Source organism: Onychostoma macrolepis, chromosome 03 (genome assembly GCF_012432095.1).
Source record: "Onychostoma macrolepis isolate SWU-2019 chromosome 03, ASM1243209v1, whole genome shotgun sequence".
Lineage (NCBI taxonomy): Eukaryota > Metazoa > Chordata > Actinopteri > Cypriniformes > Cyprinidae > Onychostoma > Onychostoma macrolepis.
The window spans coordinates 54,231,002-54,237,166 of NC_081157.1; the positions used below are offsets into that span (position 1 = coordinate 54,231,002).

The 6,165-nt window shown below is 32.5% G+C and overlaps 1 protein-coding gene across 1 annotated transcript in view; it reads right to left on the reverse strand.

Moving 5' to 3' along the window:
- The window catches only part of LOC131535842 (zinc finger protein 501-like), a 515,807-nt gene that overhangs the window by 371,729 nt on the left and 137,913 nt on the right, over nucleotides 1-6,165 (reverse strand). The window lies entirely within an intron of this gene.

Sequence of the window (6,165 nt, forward strand, 5' to 3'; positions counted from 1 at the left end):
ATTAATTAAATGATGATTGAGCATTAGTGAACAGCTGCTGTTAACAAGCTGTTGTTCACTGAAGAAAATAGAAACACAAGAACAACAACTGAATTCAGCCACAGCCTTTGATAAAATCAACTGAAATAAAATACATTAAATCTCTGAAGATCTCAGCAGAGGAGGATTAAACAACTCCACAAACAGCATCAACAGCTTCACTCATTAATAACCAGACTCACTTTATTTCTGTCAGACATCTACAGAAGATCTTATTGAGAATTAACTAAGGTTTAGATGTTGATGTTTTATTGGTCAAAAATAATGCCACCATCATGGAGGACGGTGTTTGCTGTAGTTGGGCTCTTGACCCTTGTAGAACTTTTAAATAATTTTGCTTCTAATTCATTGCAATAGTGTTTCACTGCAAACACTTGAACATTGTTGAAACAGACGCTTGATATAGCAGATTACTCTTTCTGCTTATAAAAGACATGGCTAACCAATGCAAAGTGGTTTCTCTTACTTGCTCTTTGGTTATTGACTTAAGTTCATCAACTAAAAAGCAACCAAAAAATATGTAAGCATATATATATATATATATAAGTAACATCATGTGTTTCTGGATATATAATCATATTTTTACAATAATTTTGAGCTCTATATTAAACATATAGGATTGTAACATTTCAAAAACTTGAGGAGTTTCAGGTCAAGCTTTTAGACATGAACACTTATCATATGATCCTCAACAGTGGTGACAATAAATATTTATACTGCAGTGCATGGTGGGAGTTTTTACTATGGTGTTACCCAGCATGCATTGCAGCTTGAAGAATTTTGTTGATTGTCACCATTGTTGAGATTCATATGCTGGTTCTTGATGTCTGTGTTTGTCTATACAATACAGTTGTTCAAAAAATGTTATGCAGATGGTTTTAAAAGCATTCACGATAACTGTTGGCTGCAACACTTTCTCATACTGAAACATCAGCAGGTTAGTTGCGCAAACCCAAAATAGAATTAAAAAAAAAAAAAAACATACAGTCTGGCCAGTTCACAATGATTGTCTCCTCATACAGAAGCATCTATGTGCTCAGTGTAAAGCACTGATCTTTCTTCTTTACAACAACATATGCATTGTTGCAAAGAAAAAATTAACACAGCAACTCAAGTGTCAAGAGCCTAACCAAAGTAAACACTCATCTCCATGATGGTGGCATTGTTTTTGACCAATGAAGCATCAATGTTTAAACCTCTGATCATTTTCAATAAGAGCTTCTGTAGTCATCTGACAGAAATAAAGTCAATAATAAGTGGAGCTGGTGATGCTGTTTGTGGGGTTGCTGAGATCTTCAGAGATTTAATGTCTTTTATTTCAGTTGATTTTATCAAAGGCTGTGGCTGAAGTGAGTTGTTGTTCTTGTGTTTCTATTTTCTTTCAGTGATTCTGCTTGTTAACAGCAGGTGTTCATCACTAATGCTCAATCAGCACTTAATTAATCACATAATTATCTCATTAGCTTTAACTCTGCTTCAGTGTTACTTTAACACTATTTGGAGTGGGACCAAATACACTCTGAAGCAGTGTTGATTTAACACTGGGGATTTTACTGTGTAGTAGCAGTAAACAACCAAAATATGAATTTTATTTTATTATTATTTTAATTACAAATGATACAAATGATTATTAAAATAAAACACATACCACAACTGCAATACTCCTAATGTAATGTAAAATTAAAACTATTTAATAATAATAATAATAATAAACAACCAAAATATTAAATGTATTTGATTATTTTTATTATTAAACCTTTATTTAACCAGGAATTTAAAAACTCTTGAGATTTAAAATCAAATTTACAAGAGGGTCCTGGCCAAGATAGGCAGCACATTTAGTTACACATTTATTATTATTATTATTATTATTATTATTATTATTATTATTATTAAATAACAATTAAAAACATTTTACTATTACTAGTTAATATTGAAGTGTTTGTAATGAACAATAAAATGTAAGTATTTAATAGTAACAATAACAAAAACAATAATAATAATCAAAATATGCATTTTATTATAAAAAGGAAATGTTGCAGCTGCAATAATCCTACTTTATTGTAAAATAAAAATGGGTATTTAAAAGTAATAATAAACTAAATATTTTAGTTAGTTATTTATTGTTAATTATACTAATTACACAAATCCATAAAAAGGTACTATTACACTAAAAATATTGTACTGTAAAATAAAGTCTGAATATATAAAATAATAATAATAACCAAAATATTAATTTAATTTTATATGAAATCTATTATTTTAAGTATATCTAAAAGAAAATGTTACAATTGCAATAATCCTACTGTACTAAAAAAGAGTATTTAAAAATAATAATATCCTAAATATTTTATTTATTCATTTATTGTTTGTTTGTTTGTTAATTATAACAATTACCCAAAATTATAAAAAGTAACTATTGCAATGATCACATTGTTCTGTAAAATAAAGATGCAGTATTCAATAATAATAATAATAATAATAATAATTATTATTATTATTAATTCCAATAATCCTATTCCACTGTAACAAAAAATAAAATCTGTATTGATTATTATTATAAATAAAAAGAAGAGAAATAATTATATTATTTAAATCAGAACAATAAAAAACACATATATGCAAAATATGATTTTAATTTATTATTATTTAAAGTATAAGAAATTCATAAATAAATCTTGTAATTGCAGTAAACCTATTGTACTGTGAAATATTAATATTCAATATTAGTAATAACCAAAACATTAATATTATGTTTTAATTATTTAAATTATATTAAAACATTAAAGGAATTTTATGTTTGCAATAATCCATCTGATTTCAGCTGCGTGGATAAACTAAAGTTTTCATCGTGTCCTCTTTTATGTTCCACATCAAGGTGAGAAGATGACGGCTGAACTCTCATTTTTGTGTGAACCACTAATATCTCTAGTCATAGCTGATTAAGTTTCACTAATTATTTGCCATTATCAGCCGGGACTGACTTCCTGTCATGTGACAGGGTTTGAGCGCAGTGGAACTAAATAAACACTTCTACTGCCAGAAATCATTCATGTTTATTACAGTGAACGTCCTCTTAAAGCATCATGGAAACGCATCGCTCAAGGCTCAGTGCTGGAGGCTTGGTGTTTGTTATGATGGAAAACATTGACAAACAGCATTAATTTTTTGACACGTGGTTTAACGGCTCAATGTGTATTTAGAGCTGATGCAGTAAACACAGTTTACCTTTGATGAGGGAGCGATTTTGCAAATTCCTTCAATTTGAAAAAATTCCTTCAATGTAAGTCACTTTGGATAAAAGCGTTTGCCAAATGCATAACTGTATGTTGCTAGTCACTGTACCTCGAGTCGCCAGGTCACGTGTGCTCGTTTGTCTTCTTGAAAAAATATTTGTCAGTTTGGCCGCGTCATCCTCCAATGCATTTCTTTTTTTTAACCTGGCTTTTTCAGCTCCTCCAGGCATCTTTTCTTTTTTTTTTACTATCCATTTTATTCTTCCCGCGATTAGCGCACTCTCGCTAATAACTCACATCACAGCATTAATGGCTTCGGGTTGTCTCCATGGCAACGACCTGGGACACGTGCTTGTGTAGAGGAAGAGAGAGAGAGCGCGCGCTGTCACTACTCGATCCGTACCGGAAACACGATTTGTACTGCGCATGCGCGGAAATGCGTCTACTTCCTGTCTGAAGTACGACGAAACAATTTACGGCAATTTTGGGTAGTTTTAATAAAATTGTTGTCATAATACTATTACTAATAAAAAATGTAATGTAATAATTCAGGTGTTGTTGACACTACCCGATCCGTACTGGAAAGAGTTGTTTAGTGATTCTCCTGATATAAACACACTTTTTTTGATAAAATATATCAATTATATTATATTGATTAATCGATTAGATTTGCACAAATTAAATCAATTGAATAGTTTACATTTGCTAGACTCTATTTGAGTAATACAGGTGTATATAAGTGAGTGTTTTACATGAAATATTTTAATTTTCTAAAGATATGATTTACTTATTTCAGCATACTTAACAAATGTCTGCATCTAAGAAACACACAAAACACTTTTTTTTCTTCAAATTATTTATTCATTCCTTCCCTCCCTCTTTCCTTCCCTCCCCATCCCTCCCTCCACTACAATTGCTGATTGAGGAACATGGCATTGACCTTAAGGCCTTGTTTATCAACACAGTATGACAAAAATGTTTCCATGTCATCTTGATACTGAAATATAAACAAAAAGTCATCCTTTGCTTCAGGGAATTCACTCTCCAGGGCCTTCTTGAGTGCATTTTGTTGATCTTCACTGTTCATCTGCAGAAAAGCAGGCTCTGTCACCTCTCCACGAAATAAGTCTCTGTGATTGTGTACCCAGTACCAAGCTGTATGAAGGTCTCTCACAATGGTAGGCTGTTGCACCTGGTGAAGAACAGTATTATAAAATATAACTATATAATGGCACAAACAAATTAACCCTTAAAATGCATACCTCAGATCTTTAGCAACCCAGGACATCATTCACTGCCCTCTCCCTCCTTCATTTTTTTAAAGTTAGACATCAAATTTTTTGTATTGCTCAATTTATTAATTATAAACAATATAACAAGAAAAAAATATATGCAAAAGAATGCCTGTTTTCTGATTAATTTTTTGTAAAAAGTGTATAGGGTCGCTAGAGACCGGAGGTATGTAAATGTATAAGTGTATTTTTCCTGCTCAGCTAGATTTACATATCCGATGACTAAATATGTGCAATGTATCTTTATTCCTCGAGGTGGCACTGTTTGATACACAATGATGACGTGATGTGTCACTCATAAATTACAGCAAGCATAAAACAAAGGAATATCATCAGCAAAAATGTAACTGGTTTGAATGGCTTTACTGCAAAGAAATTACTGTACACAATGAAATATAATTGTCACTGTCATTTGATGGTGGATGTGGTGAATAAGCTGCCAGTGATCAAAATATTGATTTTTAAGTCATTGAAAATGATAGTTCTGAGAATATGGCTAAGATCGTGAATATGAGCCAGATGCTGGATATACTGTGGAAGTGCGCTCTGACGATGACAGCGATGGTAAAATTATCTGCTCAAATTGAACCCTTATACATGTCAAAAGGTAACGAAATATGCTTTATTGTATTCTTCTGTAATTGTTCTTAAAACATCTAGAGAGACTTGTAAATGTGTCTCCTGTCCGTCGTTTCTTGGGGTCCCGTGAGAGCAGAACATCATCACCGGCCTGAACTGAACATACTCGCACAAACTTGCGCTTGCGATTTTGAAATGACTTCTGTTGCATGCTCTGTGCTCTCTCTATGTTGTGAAGAACCTACAAAAAAAGAACAGAACCCAAAATTAAAACTCATTTAAAAATACAGAATTATCTGGTCTATTGATCAATGGAGTCTCAGTCAGGCCAAGATAGAACAATAAGGAACAAGGTTTAATCATTACAATGTAACAGAGTGAGGGACAGTGGCTTCACATGAGGATTCAACTGCTTTTATAACTAAAGAGAGATAAAGCAGAATCGCAGCAAAAAAATACATAGATCAGCCTATGCCTAGGTCTAATTCTGATAGTAATTCACTACTTAATTTACCTTTATTATTCAAATACAAACCTTTTCATTGAGAACTTTCATCTCATTGACTCTGGTGTCGATGTCCTCTTCTGGGTCAGCAACTTCAAAATCATCTCCCATGGGACAGGCATTCATGACCTCTGGCAGACGTGGGTGTCGATGGAAGAGGAGGAAGTAGGGACTGTGTCTAGTGGAGTACTGATCACATAAGGAAGCTTCCCATTAACTATTAAGTTTGTATTTATCTATAAGTTTGAAAAACTCCATCCTTGACATTAAATAGTAAATCAATTCACCAATTCAGTTTTACCATCGACAACTAACCATAGATATTCTAAATATAATAAGTGAGACAAAACCTGCTTTGCAGTGTTGATTCCATACACCACAGCAGGAAGGTGGAGGTCCCAGTCATTGTGGTTGTCATTCACATACTTCCTGAGTGCGCGCTTGATATTCTGATTAGTTCTTTCATCCTGTACATATCAATGCATTTAGAAAGTTGATGAATAACCATAAGGCA